The 23,688-nt window shown below is 43.4% G+C and overlaps 1 pseudogene; it reads right to left on the bottom strand.

Annotated features, from left to right (window-relative positions):
• Positions 1–1,480: 1,480 nt before the first annotated feature.
• On the bottom strand, positions 1,481–1,554 carry LOC132575586 (U2 spliceosomal RNA; annotated as a pseudogene).
• Positions 1,555–23,688: the final 22,134 nt, after the last annotated feature.

Here is a 23,688-nt window from a genome sequence, read left to right as displayed (position 1 = left end):
GTGCTGGACTTTGGACGATGTACAACACGCACAGATACAATATATTGGTTATAAACAACACAACAGATTGATTAAAATTATAAAATCCCAGATGGCGCCCTATAAATTTTTCTGTATTTTCGACTACTAGGGCATCATACTAGGATGTAGGAGGAAAACTTAAAAAGCATCTGGGCGCGGGGGGTAGGAGATGAAGATACCAGCCGGGTAACAAACTGTTGTTGCCCTCAACCCAAAGCCTGGTGGAACATCTCTGTTTTACAGCCCGTGCAGAATTACACAGGTGGCTAAGAGAAGGAGCAGTTTGTCTAATAGGACCAACTTTCCATTGTGATAGGAGAACCCCATCCCACATCCTCAGAAGCTGTCATTATTCATCCTTTCTCTTGACTGACATGATCTTAAAAAAACAAAACAAGGTTCGGCCCCTTCCCAGCCAAGCCGGCTTGCCGGCATTTAGGCTGGGGGCCGTCTTTGCCTCCCCGGAAGGAGGGAGGGGCGACATCACCCGACATACGGGTGCTTGTCCTGGGCGTGGAGCTGGGGCTTTATAAGCCCCGGCTCCCCGCCCCTTACCACGCAGTTCCTTTTGGCTCTCTGCCCGCCCACCCTTCCCTTTGGCAGTACAGGCGTATGCCGGTCGCCTTATTAGGGGCCAGGTAGGAATTTTTTCACTTCCGCACAATTGGCGCTTGTGGGGGTGTTTTTTGCCTACCTTGTACTGCCTGGTAAGGTTAGATTTGTTAGGTATTTGTTTTGGTCGCAGGCTGGAGGAGGTTTGGCCACAGGGTTTTCCAGGGGAGCACCTATGGCCTAGCACCGTTGGTGTGGTGGTCTGCAGGAACCGTAGATGGGCTACACGGCTCAGTGCGGGGAATGCAGATCACAGGGAGCCTCACCTGGGTGGATCTTTCCATGGGGATTGATGCCAGCCCAGATGGTGATGGTTGGAGGCCTGGCCGCTCAGCTACAACCCGAATACGGCGGGCTTGTGCTGGGGGCAGGGTGGCTCGCCCTTTGGACAAGGCGGGGTCCAGGTGTTGACCCCAGGGCTTGTCTGGTTCTGGTTTTCACCCCCTGCCAGTTACAGGTGTTAATTGTTTAATAAAGCGGCCCGGTTTAAAACCCAACACTTGTGTCTGCCTCTTCATTCCGACTGGGGGGGCAAAAACCTGTCTCTTGACTGAAAAATCAAGACCAATTAAGGCCTATGATAAGCTTGCCCTTTTTAGGCAAAATAATTGGGGAAAAAATCAGAATTAATTTAATAATAATAATAAAATTTTAATTTATATCCCGCCCTCCCTGCCAAAGCAGGCTCAGGGAGGCTTTAAGATGTTTTTCCCACAGGGAAAGACATGTGTCATTTCCCCATTTCTGCTGCAGCTTCAGTACAGCACAGAGGCAATGGGGCTGCCACATGTCAGGGTTTCCCTGCCCTGGCGCCCTAGTGTGTACCCCCCACCCATGCCATAGAACCAGAGCTTTTCCAGTATTTTTTTAAAAATGGTAATTCTACTACACTTGATCTTAGCCAAAAGGCCGAGAAGCGATTATTCAATATTGTTATATATTGTAATTCAATATTGTTATATATTGCTATAATGCAAGATCAGTATGTGTTACAGGTGGTCCTAGTCGCCAGCTTTTATTTGTTTTTTTAAAAAAGAAAGTCTCTAGTCCTTTTAATTGCAGAGATATGTCTTTTCCCTTATATTACTGCAACAAAATGTGCTGGAGACTTATTTTTTAAACCAATGAAAACTGGGAATCTAGGCACCCTGGTAGACATATTGTTATTACATTACATGAATATATAACAATATTCAGTTGCCAATTTTTAAAAAGGCTACCTAGCGTCAATGGTGGTAGACAGGACTTTTTTGCAGCAGGAACTCCTTTGCATATTAGGCCACATGCCCCTGATGTAGCCAATATTCTAAGAGCTTACAGGAGGCCCTGTAAGAAGAACCCAGTAAGCTCTTGGAGGACTGACTACATCAAAGAGATGTAAACTAATATGCAAAGGATTCCTGCTACAAAAAAAATCCTGGTGGTAGAAAAGACTGCTGTGGGAAAAATGGCTGTCATGTGGGTAGGACCAGGAAGATCTGGGCTTTTCCATGCACATGACATGTATCAAGGCCTTGCTACAATCTTTCACAAAACTTCAGAACAAAGTGGGTTTGGGAAAGATTAAGGAAGAGCTATGGAAGCCCAAGTTGGTGAGGAGGTTGCACAAATGCTGTGGGGAAGCAGTAGGGTTGCCAAGTCCAATCCCAGAAATATCTGGGGACTTTGGGGGTGGAGCCAGGAGACACTGGGGTGGAGCTAGGGGGGAGGGGAGGAAAAGGCCGTCTCGGAGCGGGCGATGCCACTGAGCGGCTGCAGCCTCTTCTCCGCTCGCCATGGCTGCTCCTCCGAGATGGGCTCAGGCTGAGCCCATCTCGGAGGAGCAGCTGCGGTGGGGCGGGGGGGGGGGCGGCAGCGGCGCGGTGGCCTCGCCCGCTCCGCCTCTGGGGTAAAATCGGAGGGGTGGTGGTGGAGGCAGGCCGGGGGCATGGCGAGCCGCGAGTCCGGGTCGTAGAAGGGCCTGGATTCATGGCTCGCCATGCTCCTGGCCTGCCTCGCCCTCCCCTGCGCTGCTGCCGCCTCTTGGCTGCTCCTCAGAGATGAGCTCAGCCTGGGCCCATCTTGGAGGAGCAGCTGCGGTGGGCGGGGAGGGGGTGGCAGCGGCGCAGCGACCTCGCCCGCTCCAGGATTGGGCAGCTCGCCATGCTCCCCGGCGCCGTTTTCCCCCTCCCCCCGATTCCATTTTTTTGAGGAGCGGGGGAAGAGGGTGGAAATCCTGGGGTCCCCCACCAGGGCGGGAGGGTTGGGAAGCCTAGGAAGCAGGAAAAAATGCTTTCCAACAGTATTTAATCTGGAGCAAATAACTTATATGGGTATGGCCTGTATCTGGATTTAGGCCTGGTGTAGAGATGGTGACTACATTAAGTATTTCTAATGGACAATTCTAATAAAAATAAGGTGAATGTTTCCTTGTTGATCTCACTTGACTTGTCTTCTTTCTTTGCGTTTAAAACAATTTATTAATAGCATATGGTAACAATGTCAAATTATATCATTACAGTCCCTAACCCATATGATATTTTTCTAATCCCCCCTCCCTCCTTTACTAGACTTCCGCCGATGTTATATACTTAAGTTCACTTATAAAGGTACCCTTAACCCATCAAAGTTCAATTTTCCCTTTTTCTTAAATTCATTGTTAAAAAATTGCCCAATGTCCTTTCAAATTCCACTCTTTTTCTATATATCCTCTAAATTTCTTCCATTCCCTCTTAAACACTTCCAAATCATAGTCTCTTAAAATTCTTGTTAGTTTATCCATCTCACTCCATGATAAAACTTTCACAATCCAGTCCCATTTCTCTGGTATTTTTTCTTGTTTCCATAACTGCACATATAATTTATTTTATTTCATTTTGTATATCTAACATCTGCTTTTCTTTGGCCCTCTTATCTTTATTATTCAATGTGATTAATAGTCCTCTCATTATTGCTTTGTAAGTATCCCAAACCATCTGGAATTCTATATCATCGGTGTCATTTATTTGAAAGAATGCTGTAGTTTCCTTTTCTAGAAAAGTCACAATATCTTTATCTTGTAGCAAGTCCTCATTTATTCTCCATCTTCTTGTTTTGCAATTTTGTAATCCAACATATTTGGGTTATGATCTGCACAAACCTTTGGTAGAATCTCCACTTTTCTAGTTATGAGGCCCAAGCTTTTAGAGCCCCATAACATATCTATTCTGAAAAAGAATTATGTCTTGCTGAAAAGAAAGTATAGTCTCTTACTTCAGGATTATTTTTTTTCCAAATATCTTCCAAGCTTTCTTGTTTAACCAACTCAAAAAATGATTTTGGCAGTCTTCCTTCTTTATCATTCCTCTTTTGGCCCGATCTATCTATATTATTTTGTATTGTTCCATTAAAATCACCCATCATCAGGATCTGGTCATATGACATTTCATCCAACTGTCGATTAATGTCTTTTTAAAAAGTATCTTTTGCTCCATTGGGCGCATATAATCCTAATAACAACATTTTCGTTGCATCTATCATCACTTCCACTGCTATATCTCTTCAATCTTTATCTTTAAATATCAATTTTGGTTCTAATTGTTCTTTAATATAAAAGACCACATTGATTTAATATAAAAGACCACATTGATCCGCCAATGAGAAAAATTACAAACCCAATTGTTTATTCCACAAAAATTTATAATCCTTTTGTTGTATATGAACTTCCTGTAAACAAATTATATTACTTTTTTGCCTTCCTGTAAACAAATTATATTACATTTTTGCTTTTTAATCCAATGAAATGTTGCTTTTCATTTTTGTGGTGAATTTAGTCCATTTATATTCCAGGGGGGGAGGGGTGGGCTCCCTCTTGGGTATCCTGCCCCCCCAGGGAAAGTGTATGCGCAATACATAGCCTCTCCTTCCCGGTGTAGTGAATGCCGCGTGGTCACTGTCCGGCTATGCCTGGCAGATGGACACTGCAATGGCCTCTCCTGCATTACTGCATCCGTGGCAACACCTTCCCGCTGGTCCCCCCCCCCCCCGTTTCTCACAGAGTTTGCCACATCATGGTGCGACCGAATGTCCGGCGGTATAAACGGATGGGCAGGCTGGGCTCACCAACCTCGCCAGCCAAGAGAAGGAAAACTCTAACATCAAACCCGGGCAGATAGAGCTCGTTAATGTAACACCTACCACCTGGAGGACTCGCTGCCGGCGTCCCGGCTTACTGGGCCATGGCAGATAACCCCAAGGTGAAAGGGTGGAGCCGGTACTGCGCACACTGTGCTTCACCTAAAAATTCCTCTGCGCAGGCCTGAAGGGCATATCCACATCCACAACCCACAACACACCAAGTCCTGCAGCGATGGGCAAGGGACGAAACGGCAGGTGGAAGATGCCACTGGAAGCCGCAGTCCCGATCCTGCATGTAGTCGGTTCAGGGTATTGGTCGCCTGATGCTGACCCGGAGACGAAAGCATCTTTCGGCAGCACCCTGAATGACCAAGCAGCCTTATCTAGGGACAGCACTGCTTGCTCCACACAGAGAGGGCCTAGAAAAGGTGGCCTATACAAAGCTCATCTCCCCCACCCCAGTTGGCTAGCCGCGGTCAACGGGCATCCTTACTTGCGGTCAAAAAATAACAACAAAGAAAAGGCATGCACCTGCCTCACAAAGTGTGCAAAGACTTAAGATTGCATGTTGGAAAATCAGAACCATGCTTGACACAGTAGACAGTGGTCGCCCTGAACGACGCTCTGCTCTAGTTGCCCATGAACTTCTCAGGTTGAATATTGACATAGCAGCTCTCAGTGAGGTCCGTTTCCCTGAGGAAGGTAGTCTTCAAGAACATGGTGCTGGCTATACCCTCTACTGGTCGGGTAAGTCAAAGGCTGAGAGCCGCCTTTCTGGCGTTGGCTTCATGGTCAGGAACTCCATGGCCTCCAAACTCAAAAACCTGCCAACAGGTCACTCAGATCGCATCATGTCCATGCGCCTCCCACTTCAAAACAAGCAGCATGCAACACTCTTCAGTGTGTATGCCCCAACCCTTCAAGCAGATCCTGCAGAAAAGAACAAGTTCTATGCTGATCTATGCAACCTCGTACGGAAGACCCCTACAGAGGACAAGATGATCATCCTTGGCGACTTCAATGCCAGAGTAGGTAAAGACTCGGAAGCCTGGAAAGGAGTACTTGGCAAACACGGTATTGGCAACTGCAATGATAACGGGCACCTCCTGCTAGAATTCTGCACGGAGCACCAGCTCACCATCACCAACACTATCTTTCAGCAGAAGAACAGCCTGAAGACAACCTGGATGCACCCACGGTCCAAGCACTGGCACCTTATCGACTACATTCTGGTGCGCCAGAGAGACCTTCGAGATGTCTTACACACCCGAGTAATGCCCAGTGCGGAATGTCATACGGATCATCGTCTTGTACGCTGCAATCTCCGTCTTCACTTTAAACCCACACTCAGGAGAGGAGGTATCCCTCGGAGGAAGCTTCAGGTTGGCAGCCTTCAGTCAGCCGAAGTTAAAGCTGCCTTCCAGGCAAAACTCCAGTCAAGAATTGAGGACCCCAGTTGCCCCACAGACCCTTCTCCAGAAGCACTCTGGGAACACCTAAAAACTACCATCCTGTTGATCTTTGAAGAAGTCCTCGGGTTCTCCACAAGGAAAAACAAAGACTGGTTTGACGAGAACAATCAAGAGATCCAAGAATTACTAGCGAAAAAGAGATCTGCCTACCAAGCACATCTTGCTCAGCCCTCCTGTCCTGGGAAAAAAGCAACCTTTCGCGCTGCATGTAGCAACCTCCAGCGCAAGCTTCGAGACATTCAGAACGAGTGGTGGACCAAGCTTGCAGAGAGAACCCAGCTGTGTGCAGACACTGGTGATTTAAGAGGGTTCTACGAAGCCCTGAAGGCAGTATATGGCCCATCATATCAGGATCAGAGTCCCTTGCATAGTGCAGATGGCCAAGTGCTCCTCACAGACAAGGCATCCATACTGAACCGGTGGTCGGAGTATTTTCAGGCTCTCTTCAAGATTCAGCAATCCACCTCACCCCACTTCAACCAGTGAAAACAGAGTTGGATGAGATCCCCACCCTAGAAGAGACTGTTAAAGCCATCAAACAACTGAAAAGTGGCAAGGCAACGGGAGTTGATGGAATCCCACCAGAGATCTGGAAGCATGGGGGCACAGTACTACATAGCACACTTCACAAAGTACTTGTCACCTGCTGGGAACAAGGCAAACTACCACAGGACTTTCGCAATGCAATCATCATCACTCTACACAAGAACAAAGGAGAAAAGTCAGACTGCTCCAACTACCGGGGGATAACGCTGCTCTCCATCGCAGGCAAAATCCTTGCCAGAATACTCCTGAACAGACTGGTGCCCACCATTGCAGAAGAACTCCTCCCAGAGAGCCAGTGTGGCTTCAGAGCTAACAGGAGCACCACCGACATGGTATTTGTTCTCAGGCAGCTCCAAGAGAAATGCAGGGAACAGATCAAGGGTCTATATGTGACTTTTGTCGACCTTACCAAAGCTTTCGATACCGTTAGCAGGAAAGGCCTGTGGCAAATCTTGGAACGTTTAGGATGTCCCCCAAGGTTCCTCAGCATGATCATCCAGCTACATGAAGACCAGCGAGGCCAAGTCAGACACTGCAACGACCTCTCGGAGCCCTTCCCAATAGGCACAGGTGTAAAGCAATGCTGCATTCTCACGCCAACTCTCTTTACGATCTTCTTTAGCATGATGCTTCAAAGAGCCGCAGTAGATCTAGATGATGACGATGGTGTCTACATCTGCTATCGCACTGATGGCAGCCTGTTCAACTTGAGGCGACTAAAGGCTCACTCCAAGACAATGGAAAAACTCATCCGAGAGCTACTATTTGCTGATGATGCTGCACTCGTCTCCCACTCGGTATCAGCTCTGCAGCATATGACGTCCTGCTTTGCAGAGGCTGCCAAGCTATTTGGCCTAGAAGTTAGTCTGAAGAAGACAGAAGTTCTCCACCAGCCTGCACCCCAGGAAGATTATCACCCTCCCTGCATCACTGTGGGTGAATCAGTTCTGAAGACAGTCCAGCAGTTCAGCTACCTGGGGTGCATCATCTCCTCAGATGCCAAGATCGACAAGGAGATTGACAACAGGCTGGCAAAGGCAAACCGTGCATTTGGCCGACTGCACAAAAGAGTGTGGAGCAACAAGCATCTGAAAAAAGGCACAAAGATCAATGTTTACAAAGCGGTTGTGATGACAACCCTCATCTACGGCTCTGAATCGTGGGTTTTATACCGTTATCAGCTGCAACTCCTTGAGCGCTTTCATCAGCGCTGCCTTCGCACCATCCTCAACATCCACTGGAGTGACTTTGTGACCAACACTGAAGTCCTCAAGAGGGCGGAGGTTACAAGCATTGAAGCACTGCTGTTGAAGATGCAGCTGCGCTGGGCAGGGCATATTTCTAGGATGGAAAACCACCGCCTTCCCAAGATTGCTCTGTATGGCGAACTTTCCACTGGCCATCGAAATAGAGGGGCACCAAAGAAGAGGTACAAGGACTCCTTGAAGAAATCCCTTGGCACCTGTCGCATCAACCATCACCAGTGGTCTGACCTAGCCTCAGATCGCAAAGCATGGAGGCATACCATCCACCAGGCTGTCTCTTCCTTTGAGAACGCACGCATAGCTGGTCTTGAGGACAAAAGGAGAGTGAGGAAGAATCGCACTGCTACAGCACCAACCCCAAATCAGACTTTTCCCTGCAGCCACTGTGGCCGGATCTGCCTGTCCCGCATTGGTCTTGTCAGCCACCTGCGAGCCTGCAGCAGACGTGGACTACTGCACCCTTCTTAAATCTTCGTTTGCGAAGTCAAGCCGAGAGAGATATTCCAGGATAATAACTTGTACTCCATTATGATGCAGAGTCTTTATTCTCTTTTAAAAAACTGTATATCTCTTGCTCATTCCTTATTGTAACCCTTCTTCCACATTGTTCAAAGCCCAAACCCTCGGGTGGTATCCATCTGTATCTCGTGCCCTCTGCACGCAGCTTCTCTGTTAATCTCTTGTATTTCTTCCTGTCGTTTATCACTTGTCTTGGCAGCTCTTTCATTATTTTGACTCTACTCCCTTCTACTGTCAGGGCTTTTTGAAAACTTTTATTTAGAATTTTCCCTGCCATATCCTTGGACCTTAGTCTTATAACTATATCTCTTGGTAGGCCTTTGTCTTTTGCATATGATGAATTAACTCTATAGACACTGTCCAGCATGTTTCTAAATTTTTCAGGATCTTCCTCTAAATAGTCAGCAATTATTTTCACCATATAATCCATTAAATCAATCCCCTCACCTTCAGGTATTCCTCTCAGACACACTTGAGTTTCCATTAATCTGCAGTCATGAATTGTTACCTTCTTTTGAAGTTTTAATAAGGTGGAAGCATGTATATCAACTTTCTCTTCAACCTCCTTGACCCTGTTTTTAACCATACCCAATTCATCTTTAAAATCTTCAACTTCTTTTTTAAGATCTCCAGTATCCTTTTTAAGATCTTTTTTGCTAGCTGTTATTATCTTCTCCACACCCTTCATAATCCTGGCTTCCATGGTATCAAACTGGCTTTGCATTTTGTCCAAAGAATGAGATCTTGCACGAGTTAATCTTCCTTCTGACATAACCCCCCCCCCAAAAAAAAAAAAACTCAGAGGGCTCCAATTCTAAATTCAGCAAGCTTAGAACTTGCTGTTTAAAATAAGACTAATTTTGTCTTTCTCCTACCTTCCTGGGCTGAGATATTGATTTTTAACAGTTTTTGGCAATTTTCCCTCTTTCAAAATGGCAATCGTACTTTCTCTATGGTTAAAAATCCCTAGCAAAGACCTTCTTCTTGCTCTTCTCTCCTTCAACTTTTACTTCCTGGTTCACGTTCTCCAACTATCGCGGTCTTTGGAATCTTTGTTACGTTGACTGCCAGTACACCTTCAGCTTTTACTTTCTGGATCACTGAGCTCTGCTCTCGTTCTCCAAATATCGCAGTCTTTGAATACTTGTTATGTTGATTGCAAGTACAGAGCCATAACACAGAAGCCTATGTCTCTGACCACAGGTATTCAAAACAATTTTCTTCTTTCCCAAATTCTATCAATGCCTTTAATTTAACAAAGTCCAAATTTCAAAGTTTCTCCTCCTCCCCTCACTTTCGTTCTTGTTCAAGTTTTCCCACCTTCTACTGTTATTTAGATTAGCTTAGAAATGTCCTGGAGTGAGAGATAATGATCGAAGTACATTAGCGGCTATGTTTTTTAAACTTCGGTCTTCCTGGTCTTTCAGATGCTTATCAGTCCCAAAAGAGAGTGAGATCCAAACATGCTTAAGCCAACTGAATGGCTCTTAATCCTTTGTAGATGCTGGACGATGCTTCTTTTCCTTGCTGGATCTTCAAAGCCTCAGAAAAATCCCCTCCGGAATCAATCATTAGCTGAGATCAACGGCTCAAAGTATTTTTGACGTCATCCTGGGCAAATCTCTAACTGAGAAATGCAGGCAGAGAGCCCGATAAGGCTCTTTACTACCCTGAACAAAGGATTAAGTTTCCCCCTTATTCAGGAGATGACAGTTCTGTTGGAAACTCACACCGGAAGTCGACTTGTCTTCTTTCTTTGACAGGGCTAAATGCTCAATTTTATTATGATACCTTGAAACCAAGGTGGATCTGAAAAAATATTGTGTTACAATTATTTATATCTTTCTCAACTGGGTAAACTCAAAGAGTTGTTATGAACACCACAGTCATATTTGGATCTATCTTGTGGGTTTCACAGCAGCCAATTTTTTTTTCCCAAATTCTACATTTCTTTGAAGAAGCCACCAGGAATTGCAGTCTGTCTTCTGGATCAGTGCCTAAACATTATCATCAGGTGGCTGGGACAGATTTAAATTGCTGGTGATAGTGGTAAAGAACTACATAATTTGGAACCCACGTATATGAAAGACCACCTAACTTAGTATGATTCCTTATTCAACTGAATGAGGTGTAGGCTACTGAGGGAGTATAATGAGACATATTAGGAACATTTTCTGCCTTTTGGATTTTTATTCAGTCTTGATTAGGTTTGTGTATTGATAATATTTTATGTGTCTGTTTGGTGTGGTTCACACCTTATATTTCCTTTTATGGGAGGGAAGATGGGGTAAAATATTGTAATAAATAAATAACACAAAAATAAGGTTTGGCAGAAAGTACCCTGTATTGATCTGAATGCTAGCATGTTTTCTCCAGTCGTCGTTAGATTTGCAAATTGAACATGATGGAACTCAGTTTCTTTTACAAACTCTGGGTGTTTTCAAAGGAACTCATTTTCCCCTTGACTTCAGACTCAGAGCAGAGTTCATCTGACAATGAATACTTTAAAAAAATCCATCCCGAAGGCCTGAGAAATTCAAAGTCAGCCAAACATATTTGTCCCCATTCTTCTTCTTGTTATGTCAGTTACTAGAAACTTTCTAGAGAAATGATGTTGGGGCTATGCAAGGTACTGAACTCATGTTCTATCAGTAGCATGCATGGTAAGCATTAAATGAGAGAATACCAGCGCACAGTGTCCTCAGAATCAATGTACAATGCTAAGAAGAACTATACTGTCCACTGAAGTAGATGAGCTTAGAAGAATGTACCTTTTCTTAGGATGGCATTTTGTGTTATTTTTTCTTGTGTTAAAGATACAGCAATCATTGAGCAATTCAAGTTATGCATTTGTGAAGCAAATAACAGAGATGTGCATTTGATTATGAAATAAATAATGACCAGGAAAAAAAATCAACAACATTAATTCATCTGTCTGTCTATATTGTTCTGGGCTGTTATTCCATTTAGAGTGAAAGAAGGATGGGATTAATGAACAATAATAAATATTTGGGACTCAACTGCTGAGGGTAGTGTTTCAGGGTCAAACTGAGTAACTCACTCCATGACTGGAACTTCTGATAATTTTTCAAAGGAATAACAACAGTGCAGGAAGAAACCATGTAGTAGTGGATGAGTTAAACCAGGAGTGTCAAACTCATTTTGTTATGAGGGCCAAACGTGACATAAATGAGACCTTGTCGGGCCGGGCGGAGTCTATGAGACTCAATGAGAGTCTGAAACTAGAATTATTTTTAATTGTGTGTTACATGTTTAAATCAAACCTCTGAGAAACCTGTGCCCTCATTTTAACCTAGAGACTGAACAACAAAAATATTACAACAGACTCTCATTTATTGTACTTCACACCCAGGATACTTAATGGGTTTAGTACATGGACATCAATCTGCTTTATATTGCCCTTCGTTGTTGCTTTAGCCCAGTTTACACTGACTAACAAACACCAGATCCCAACTTCTGAGTCTTTTAATCTGCTAAAAAACATTTCCATGACTCTGCATACTAACTCACTGCCCACTTTCTCTATATTTAGGACTGCTTGCCATTCCATTGTCTGATGAAGTGTGCTTAGAGCACACAAAAGCTTACATTCTGAATAAATTTTGTTGGTCTTAAAGATGCAACTTGACTTTTGCTTTGTTCTATTATCTCAGCCTGTTTGCCAGTCTTTCTGCTCTGTGGACAAGATGTTGTTTTGGTCTCCTCTATCATGTATTCATGTTACTATATGCTATCTACTATTAACAGTGCTGTAGTGACGTACCAGTCCAGCTCACATCTCTCCTGAGAAACCTATATAAGGGTCAAGAAGCAACTGTCAGAATGGTATATGGAGCAACTGATTGGTTTAGAATAGGAAAAGGAGTTTGACAAGGATGTATATTGTCACCCTGCTTATTTAATTTATATACACAGTACATCATGCGGAATGCTGGCCTGGATGAAGCACAAGCTGGAATTAAGATTGCTGGGAAAAATAAGATTGCTGGGAAAACCTCAGATATGCAGATGACACCACTCTAATGGCAGAATGTAAGGAAGACCTAAAGAACCTCCTTTTGAGGGTGAACGAGGAGAGCGCAAAAATAGGCTTGAAACTCAACGTCAAAAAAACTAAGATCATGGCATCCAGCCCCATCACACCTTGACAAATAGAAGGGGAAGACATGGAAGTAGTGACAGACTTCACATTTCTGGGATCCGAGATCACTGCAGATGGTGACTGTAGCCATGAAATTAAAAGATGTTTGCTCCTTGGAAGGACAACTATGGCAAACCTAGGCAGTATAATATAAAGTAGAGACATCACCCTGCCAACAAAAGTCCATATAGTCAAAGCCAGTAGACCCCAACCTTTTGGCACCAGGGACCGGTTTTGTGGAAGACAATTTTTTCATGAACTGGAGGGAGGGGGTGGAGCTGGGAGTTTTGCCACCCCAGCTGTCCCCCCTGCCCATGCTGCATCCCTGCCCTTCATGGGGGTCTTTAAATGGGGGATAGACTGGGGCTGTTTATGCCTCCCCCTCCCATTTAAAGACCCCCACCGATCAGCTGATCGGTGGAGGTCTATAAATGAGGGGTAGGCTAAGATCACAGCAGCGCTGTTCCTTCTGCTGGCCCAGGACCCTGCAAGGGAAGGCACTCTTGGAGTGAGGCTGTTCCACCTCTTTAGTCCGGGGCTGCTCTGCCTCACTCTGTGACCCAGTTGCCAACAGGCCTTGGACTGGGATCAGTCCATAGCCCAGTTGTTGGGGATCCCTGGTCAAAGCTATGGTATTCCCAGTAGTAATGTATGGCTGTGAGAGTTGGACCATAAGGAAGGCTGAGTGCAGAAGAATAGGTGCTTTTGAGCTGTGGTGCTGGAGAAGAATCTTGAGAGTCCCTTGGACTGCAAGAAGATCAAATCAGTTAGTCCTAAGGGAAATCAACCCTGACTGTTCCCTGGAAGATAGATCCAAAAGGGCAGCCATGTTGGTCTGAAGCAGTTGAACAAAGCAGGCGTCAAGTTGCACCTTTAAGACCAACCAAGTTTTATTGAGAACACAAGCTTTCGTATGCTCTCTAAGCACACTTCATCAGACGAGGGGATCAGGTATTGTGATCAATACCTGATCCCCTCGACTGATGAAGTGTGCTTAGAGAGAACACAAAAGCTTACATTCTCAATAAAACTTGGTTGGTCAAAGGTGAACTTGACTCCTGCTTTGTTCCCTGGAAGGTTAGATGCTGATGCTGAAGCTCAAATACTTTGGCCACCAAATGAGAAGGGAGCACTCCCTGGAGAAGATCCTGATGCTGGGAAAGACAGAAGGCAAAAGGAGAAGGGGACAGCAAAAGATGAGATGGCTGGACAGTGTTACTGATGTAACTAACACAAATTTGAAAAGACTTCGGAGGATGGTAGAAGACAGTAGGGCCTGGTGTGACTTTGTCCATGAGGTCGCAAAAGAGTCGGACTTGACTGTGCGGCTGAACAACAACAACAAATCTTGCAGTCTCTCATTCAGTTGTTCTGAGTCTAGTTTAAATTATTTGAAAGATATGTGGCTATTCTGCTATGCTGAATTAAGAACCAAAAGGCTGAGGAAATCAGAATATAAGAGCCCAATAATTATGTGAATAAACTTATAGCATAACTATTACCAAATATATAAAAAGATACATTTTTTTGGCAAATCAATAAAAACAAATATAGACCTAAGTAATAGCCTCAGTTCAGAATAAAATTACACATTAATCTTAAAGACAGACCATTATTGACACTGACCAAATGCATTTTGGACAATTGGTCTTTCTCAGTGGTCAAACAATGTTGTTACAGAGTGGCTCCAAACATTACAATAATAGTTATTTCTTAAATTTAGACCAAGGTGAGATTATTCTGGAGAAGAAAGGGGAAAAAAACATGATAATTATTAATTATTAAAATAGTGCATTATTATGAATAATATGTCAAAAAGATAGGTTTTAAATATACATTCAGAGTTATTTACTTATTATCTGTGATCTAAGGCAGACACATAAATTAGAGGCTTCATTCTGGATAACTTACTGCCATGGTCAGGTACACTTACCTTGAAAATATTGCATTCATCAGAATATCCCTGAATACTTCTTTAGGTACACAACTGAACCATTATTCAAGGAAAGTGTACCTGACCATGGCAGCAAGCTGTCTAGAATGAAGCTTCTGATTTGTATAAATTTATACACAGAACTATTGGGGAGCTACATTCTGATTTCCTTAACTTTTGGTTTTAATTTAATCCTTTTTGGTTAAGTTCCCCCCCTTCCTTTGTTTTTTGTTGTATCCTGCTCTGGTGTCGCAATAATATACATTGCTTATATTTGTCACAATAGTTGTTACAATAAAATACTATGTAGCTTAGGACATCCACTCAGATTTTATTACCTGAAGGGGGAAAAATCTTTATTTCTTGTGTTATAACCTTTATTCTGTAGGTGTTGCAGAAATATTCTAATGAGAAAGTTTTATTAATTATTAGTAATCATAAGACCATCCTTTGCTATTAATCACTATTTACGCTTGATTTATGTTTCTAAATTTAAATGTAGTTTTCTAGGTGTTTCTGGACCCATTTATAGTGGCATTGTAAAAAAAAAAATTGCACATGAACAGACTCAAATGAATACATGAACAGATTCAGGTGAATGTGCATGTCTGGCCAAATTTAAGCATTTGATTTCAAAGAGAAAGTTCAGGGCTGCTATTTCAGATTTCCGTGTTGGGGAATAGATTTCAAATAGGCTAGGTCAACTAAATACCATGCCTTTATACTGTCCTGCTTCCAAAAATGTGAGGTAAGTTAGGTTGAATGACTGGTCCAAGGTCATCCAGTGAGTATTCAGTGGGGATTTGAAAGTGGGCTGATAGTGCTAAACTGGTATGCTACTCATTATACTCTATGGGAACAAGATTCTCTTTGAGGTTTAGTTTAGCCATGAGGCTTTGATTTATTCAGCTTGAGCTAAGTGACAATGACAAGGAGTGTAGCCTTGTGCAGTAAGCCCACATCCATTGTTGTAAAACAGCTCCAGGGCTGTTTTAACATCCCAGTCCACTCCTGCAACAAGTGTTCCTGCATGTTTCCTGGTTCCAGGCCATTTATGGTTACAAAAGCAATCAGCATCACTTTGAACTGACACTGGAAGTGAATAGGCACTCAGTGCAATTATTTAAATACAGAGGAAATCTGATTCCAGAAATTAGCATCCGTCTGCAATCTTGCTCCAGTTCCAACCCTACGTTGCAATAATGCAGTCGGGGCCAGGTCATGCCTAGGCAGGAATGGTTGCAGATGAGAGAGAAAAAGCACTGGATGGACCAGCCACATATGTTGAGGTTACACTTTACTCATATTGTGTTGCGTAAAGTTATCAATCCAAGTCACCTTGATTGTGAAACAACAGGATTTTCCTTTTCATAGGCTGTCCACTTTATCTCTTCAGGTAAGAAGAATCAGACAGATTTCTCCCTAGTATTGCTCCACCTCCAGGCTTCTGTTTTCTCCTGGTGCAAATGATCAATTTCCCACCAGTTGCTCCATGGGTGCATTTTGAAGCAGGGCTCCTTCCAATTCTCTGTGCTGCTTCATAATCCTTAAAAGACAGCCAGGCCCAGTGCCAGAGTTCCTGGCACCCTAGGACCTCCCCCCACCCACATACCCAGCAGACTCAGGGAGGTGATGGCGGGGCAGTAGCCTGTGTGCTTCTTGGAGCCCACCAAAGGCAGGAGACATCTGGACAGGACAGGCATGGGGATCTGAGTGAAAGAATTCCCCAGGAAGTGCACCTAGCTGACTGTACCCAGCATGAGGGAAGTGAAAGAAAAAGCAATTTACTGACAACCTGTATGAGGAGTTTGTAGGAGCCACCATGGGCCACCAATAGCTTGCTGCATATCTCACTCCTGTACACAGCCTGGAGCACTTCCACTCTGCCAACAGAGGCCCTGAAATGCTGTAGTAAGAAGAATGTAGCAACAGTGTTTTGGAAGTTGGCAGAGAAATTAAGAGTGGTGAAACTCTTAACTGGGAGAAAGAAGTGCTAAGAAGAGTCTCTAGGGATTTCCATATGCACCTTGGGATCAGGGAGGCTGGAACTAGAAGATTTCCAGGGCATGTCCTTCGTTTAACCCATCTTTTATTACCTTTTACTGGTTTCCTATGCAAATGCTATCCAGACCAAATGTTCTTTCAATCTAATTTCACTATTTTGCCACTGGAGTCTAACTTTGTACCACTTTGCATTCTTAACCACTGCCCACCAGTTATATGTAGCCCTGCTCACTATACCCCATTCTATTGTCTGAAGACATGTGCATGCACACAAAAGCTTATATTCGGAATAAAACTTCATTGGTCTAAAAGGTGCTACTGGACTCCTACTTTGTTCTATTGCTTCAGACCAACACGGCTGCCCACTTGGATCTATCAAACTTTCACAGTTACTACACACCTGAAACTGTCATTACTGGATGCCTCACAGAGCAGCTCCACTCACCACAGAATTTTCCTCTGGCATAAGAGCCTTCTCTGGTAAAAGAGCCTCCTGTGTCAGGGAAAAGTTCTTTGTGTTGGAGGGAAGCATCGCTGCTCTTTGGAATTGATCCATAGATCCTACCATATTTGCTGACCTTGAATGCTGTGTAAAGATGGCTTTAAAGTTTATCATGCATAAAGCTTATGCAATTGTGTTCTTTATGCTTTCCCCAGTTTCTGTATCATAGCAATTCACAATGCAACAACAATGGCATTTTTATAAAGCTGACTGTGAGATATATTACCTTTCTGGAACAGAAATGATGAATTTTGCCTTGCCAGAAGGACCCAAGAATGTAAAGAATGGAAGGGAAAACAATTCAAAGGGATAAATATTCAGCAGCTCAAAAACATGAGAGTTCACAAAATAACATAGGAAAAGCATCACTGCCAGCATACTGATCCATCCTTTAAATATTCTTTTGATAAATGAAAAATCTCCTATTTAAGTTTTTTTTTGTTGTTGTTCAGGTATTTTGTATTGAAAAAAAATTGGGTTCCCCATAAAATCCAGGATCCCAATACCAGTACAGTATTCAGATTTGGGATTTTTTAATTGGAAATTCTTTTGGTCCAATAGATGTGAGAAGAAAAAAGCCAGGAGGGGAAATTGCACACCAGAAGCTGTGCCTATGGGAAGCAGTCTGTTCTCTGTGGGGACAGCTGATCTTGGGCTGCAAGAGAAGTCAAAGCCAAGCCAAGGTGGAGGGGAGCTCTCAGCTCCTGCCCTCCCCAGTTGGCTTCTCTAACAGCACAGCTTAAACCAAGCTGCAAGAGGAGACAGCCCCAACCAAGGCAGCACAGAGCTCTCAGCTTCTGCTGCCCCAGCTGATCCTCTCTTGCAGCTCGGTCAACCCTGGGCTGACTTCTCTTACAGCTTGGTTTAAACCAAGCTGCAAGAGGAGACAGCCCCAGCTGACATGGCATGGAGGTCTCAGCTCCAAGGCTGATCCTGCACTGACTAGGCTGCAGGACAAGCCAGCCAGTTCCAAGTCCTAGAGGCTGTCTTCTGCAGCATCCTTAAAGTTTAAAGGGCAAAATTTAAAGCAATGTTGATTCTGTGAACTTAGGCAGATCATGAGAGGGAGGACAGGAAGGGTTGCAATGGTGCTTAGTTCTCATGGCTTTTTCTTACGCACCCAAGGAAATGCTGATCACCACTTTGGGTCAGGAAGCAAATTTCTCTGGGCCAGTCTGACCTGGGATCCTGGAGGTTTTTTGTTTGTTTGTTTTTTTGCCATCTTCTGGGCATGGAGCAGGGATAACTGGGTGTGTGGGGGGAGGTATTTGTGAATTTTCTGCATTGTGCAGGGGCCCAGGGGGTTGGTCTAGATGACACTGGAATCCCTTCCAACTCTATGATTCTAAAAGAACTGCAGAAGCCTGACAAACAGCTGACAGGCGGAAGCAGTCTTACTTCTTGCTGTTTTCAGATCTAGGGGTAATTCCCAGGAATCTACCCATGATTTTCTCAGGATTTGTTTTTTGTTTTCCTGAGAAAACTCAGATACATTTTGGATGCTGAAATATACTAATAAAGGGTGTGTGTGGCCTGGGTGCATTTGAATTCATACCACTATTTAGAATGTGTTGGCTCTCTTTAAAAAGTGCATTTAAAAAAAAAACTTTTCCCAAAAAAAATGAAACCTGTGGCATCCTTTCCTTTTTTTCATCTAATCAAAGCTATTTTGATCAAACCTGTGATATCAATAGATAAACACAAGCATGATCCAGCCAAAGGGAAGCAGTTAAAGTCCACTTGTTTTATCCATGAACAGAAATATGCTCATTGAATCTTGGTCAAACAAGTTGACCAAGAAGTGTGAAAGCTCAGCTGAGCTGCCCCATCTGTCTCTTCATATGGGAGATATGGGAGATTGTAAGCCGCTCTGAGTCTCTAATTCAGGGAGAAGGGCGGGGTATAAATCTGCAATTCTTCTTCTTCTTCATCCCTTATGCCCCCTCCCTTCTTCCCAAATTGTAACATGCTTGTTGCTTTGGGGACTGAGTATAATTTTTTTACCTTTCCAGTCTGATAGGATTCTTTTTTCCCCCTATTTTACACTGAGGATTGTCAGGACATCCAAGGGCCCTAAAGGATCAATTGCCTTAGGTCTTTGTCCCTTCAGTGTTGAAGCATAAATTGTTACTATAAAGGTTAGGTGAGTTACCCTGAGGCCTTATTTGAATTATGAAGGGGAAATCCATCAAACTGCAACCTTCAGTCTATCATGGCTTTATGGAACTGGGACAGGAATCTCTTTGGGAGTACCATTATCTTTAAACCAAAGACCCCATGGCTCATGAGAAAGGATGTAGCCAGTGTTCCCGTTAATCTGAGTAAGTGTTAGCATGAGCTAGCTCACAGATTTTTAGCCTCCAGCTCACACATTTTTGTCTTAGTGCAGGAAGGATGACCCCAGAGCACAACAATTTATGCAGTAACTCACAGCTTTAATACCAGTAGCTCACAAAGTAGAATTTTTGCTCACAAGACTCTGCAGCTTAGAGGGAACATTGGATGTAGCATGTCTTGTTCAAGGATGAGTAAATACTTGACAAGAAGGAACAGGGGATGTAACTGCTCTGGGATCAAAGCAAGGGTGATCTTGTACAGAATACAGTTGTGCATAGACAGAGGAGGCCTGATTCCTCTGCATCAGGCCCGTAGTCAGAAAATTTTAAGGGGAGGGACAGGGAATAAAATTTCAGATGGAGGGATATGGTGGGGGGGCAAAATGAGTCACACACTTAAAAATGACATCACACACTTTAAAAAGTAGGGCGGTGGGCAGAGCGGGGACCACAAGAGTGGCAGGGGGATTAGGGGCTGCCAGAGCAGCAGCGGTGGAGAGATCAGGGGTCGTGAGAGTAACAGGGAGATTAGGGACTGCCAGAGTTGTGGGGAGATCGGGGACCACCAGAGCAGCAGTGGTGGAGAGAGTGGGGACTGTGAGAGTGGTGGAGAGAGCAGGGGCCATGAGAACAGCAGGAAGACCAGGGGCCACCAGCAGTGCTGGCAGAGATAGTGGGGGCTGCCAGAGCAGTGAGGAGATCGGGGGCCACCTGAGTAGTGGTGGTAGAGAGAGCAGGGAACACCAGAGCAGCAGGGAGATTGGGGGCCGCCAGAACGGTGGGGAAAGGAGGAGCTAAACAGGTGGAAGGGGGGGTTGGGTGGAGTGGCTTCTCCCCCTGCCCCCTCCGTAACTATAGGCCTGCTCTGCATTCCACCAGGACCCCAGCCCCAGCAGTGCTTCTAATTCTCCACTGAGGATGAAATCTGAATATTCTATTAGATTAATTTGCTCATTCTTTATTTTGTTGGAGTTTATGTAATATAAAGGAGCCCCGTGGCGCAGAGTGTTAAAGCTGCAGTACTGCAGTCCTAAACTCTGCCCACGACCTGAGTTTGATCCCTGGCGGAAGCTGGGCTTTCAGGTAGCCGGCTCGAGGTTGACACAGCCTTCCATCCTTCTGAGGTCAGTAAAATAAGTACTCAGCTTGCTGGGGGGAAAGTGAAGATGACTGGGGAAGGCAATGGCAAACCACCCCGTAAAAAGTCTGCTGTAAAAACGTTGTGAAAGCAACATCACCCCAGCATTGGAAATGACTGGTGCTTGCATAGGGGACCTTTCCTTTCCTATGTAATATAGCTTAATTCAGATCACCTTCCTTGAATTTGTTTCCCTTGTCCCATGGAAAATGAAAGCAAAGCAACACAGAACATAGCCCTTCCTTTAATCTAAATAGACAAAAGGATGCAGTTTCAAAGAGAATGGACAAATAGATTTGATTATACAGAGCCTCAAAGTAGGCATCTCTTGGTGCAGGTCCACTTATTTCCACAGATTCCTATGAGACATTCCTAGACAGGAGAATGCTGTCTTTTGGCATTTTTTTTAAACTGTCCACATATGGTTTCTTTATGACATATTACAGTGGCTGACTTTAAAAAAAAAACTTTCTGCTGAAAACTTTTGCATTTTGCATCCTTTCTTGTGGTCTACTATCTCTTTTTACCAAAAAAGGTAGGCTTCTACTGCAGAAAACCAACCACCACCTCATCACTGAAATCTTTGAAAACAGCTAGAAGTAAAAGAAACACCCTCAGAGGGTTTTTCTCTTCCTCTTTTAGTACACTCACTGCCACTACCTGGCATTTGTAGAAATTACCTACTGAGAGAGCCATGGCTCCCAGCTTCCTTTCAGTGAATTTCAGTTCTAAGGATTTCTTGCCTCAGGCCTGCATCTCCCATTATCCACTCTCTGGTTACCACAGAGATAGCTTACTTCTTACCACACTTGCACTACACTGGGGACTTAGCCACTTGCCAGTTCTATCCCTCCTCTCCTGTTGCACATATAAATAAAGTGTTAGAATCTTTGAGGTTTAAGTGATACAGAGAATGGCTTCCAGCATTAAAAGTTATAATACATTTATTAAAAAAGAAAATTTCCACATGCATATTCTCAGTACAGCAACAGACTGAGCAATGACCAGGAGACTATTAGCACTTCTAAAGCACAGCTGGGTGGACTTTTCCCCCTTATAAAACTCAAGGTGAAGGTTTTGTATATTCCAAATCTCCAAAGTAAAATGTGCTTGCCCACAGACTCCTCCATGGACTCAGATTACTTTTCCCTGGAGTTGCTTTACCCTGGTCAGGAACAAGGGTTCTGAATTGTAGGGACTTCTTCCCTTTTCTGGGACTTGCATTCAATCATGATTGGCTGGGAGCACTCTCCTCAAGGATTTGATTGGAAGGGAGAAAGGTCATCACCCATGAAATCAGAAGAATAAAAAAAAAAACAAGAGGTCTGCTCTGCCTACAATGGTAAGCACCCAAACACCAAAAAGTATATATATTTTTTTGGGGAGGAGGGAGTTTCATAATGCCTAAGAATCCTGGATTTGTATTTATCATTTGGGAAATCATGCTAATGACCTGACACAATGATTTTTGTGCACATTTTCAGCTCAGCACTTTTGGGATGCACACTTCTATTCTGCAACTGTGTCAGTCTGAAGTCAATCTATTTCTCCCCCTACTTTGCAGTTCATTGCTGTTTCCTTTGTCTCCAAAAACTCTGACTTAACCAACTGATTGCAGTTATTACCTTTTATATGAAGGATCTATGTTGAAAGCCAGTTATGAGTTTCTGTCCCAGTGGATCAGATGATGAAGTTGAAGCAGGCTGTCATCCAAAGCTGTATAATAGCCTCAGCTGGGAAATATGAAAGTGCCATGGATTATTGATAGAGTCATATCTGCAGTTCTGCTGACAAACGTGATGCCTCTTGATGCCTCAAAATGTTAAGGGAAAAAAAAATATAAAAAACACATCTATTAGTATTTTCTCTTCCTCTTCTATTTGAAAGTTGAAGGATGCTTTGGATTCTCCTTTAATTTTAACCAGACAGTGCAAGGTGCTCCTGTTAGTGCCCCTACTTCATCTGCAGGGTCTGATGAATTTAACAAAGCATTAATAACTTATATTTAGAACAAAAATACTCCCAGAGTTAAGAGGTAAGTGACCAGTTTTATTTGATTATCTCTTCATAGCTCCAATTTTATTTCTAAAATGCCAGGATGCCTCTTTTCAGTAGCTTCAGATTGTTAAAGGAAAGAAAGAAAGAAAGAAAGAAAGAAAGAAAGAAAGAAAGAAAGAAAGAAAGAAAGAAAGAAAGAAAGAAAGAAAACTCTAAAATTAAACTTAGTGACAAGCTGTCATATTAAATCTTACAGCCACATATTATGTTGAACTTATATTTAAATATCATGTTTCTATCAACTGTTGTGTGTGTAGAGGGGAGATTTCTTTTACTGTTCAGGCTATCAAATCTTTATGCCATAGTTTGAGTTATCAGACAATTGACATGCAAATCGTAATATGGACCCATATTTATTGACCTTTTTATAGCAAAGTTTGGGAGAGCAGTTTTTTTTTTATCCCTGTTGTAAAGATGTGATCCCAATTTCTGTTAATGATAAGAATATCACAATTCTGTGATGTGGATGAAATTAAAGAAGACAGTTTGGTGTGTCAGATACTTAGCACGGTAAAGCATTCAAACTTTTTACTACTTCATAAACAACCATGGTAGATTTGATAACACAGAAGATTTTTTGTTTGTTTTAGTGGAAGAGGGGCATGTCCTACATTTGTAGAATAATGCTTTTTGATGCAGATACTACTTTTACTTTGGCAGGGAAAATAGTGTTGTATAGTTGTTAGTGTCAGAGAACAACCAGGTGTAACCTGCTTGAGATCTGCTCCGAAGCCCACTGCATTACCTTAGGCCACTTATTCTTTTTCTGTCTGACTTCCTCCACAGGGTTGTTATGAGGACAGAAGGGAGGAAATGACCATGTATGTTCCTTGAAGAAAGTGTGGAATAATAACTCAATTTTAAAAAAAAAATTGTTGAGAGACTGACTGCAAGGATGCTGTGATATACATACATTTTTATAGTATTTTAACTGGAAAAGCTAATGATTTTGCAGAAATATTTCTATACTGAAAGATACAAAGTTGTTATTTCAATCTAATGGAGACAAGCAACTCTTTCATAGA

This window comes from Heteronotia binoei, chromosome 7, assembly GCF_032191835.1.
Source record: "Heteronotia binoei isolate CCM8104 ecotype False Entrance Well chromosome 7, APGP_CSIRO_Hbin_v1, whole genome shotgun sequence".
Lineage (NCBI taxonomy): Eukaryota > Metazoa > Chordata > Lepidosauria > Squamata > Gekkonidae > Heteronotia > Heteronotia binoei.
Note: the sequence above shows the minus strand (reverse complement) of the source record. Positions and strands in the feature narration are given on the sequence as shown.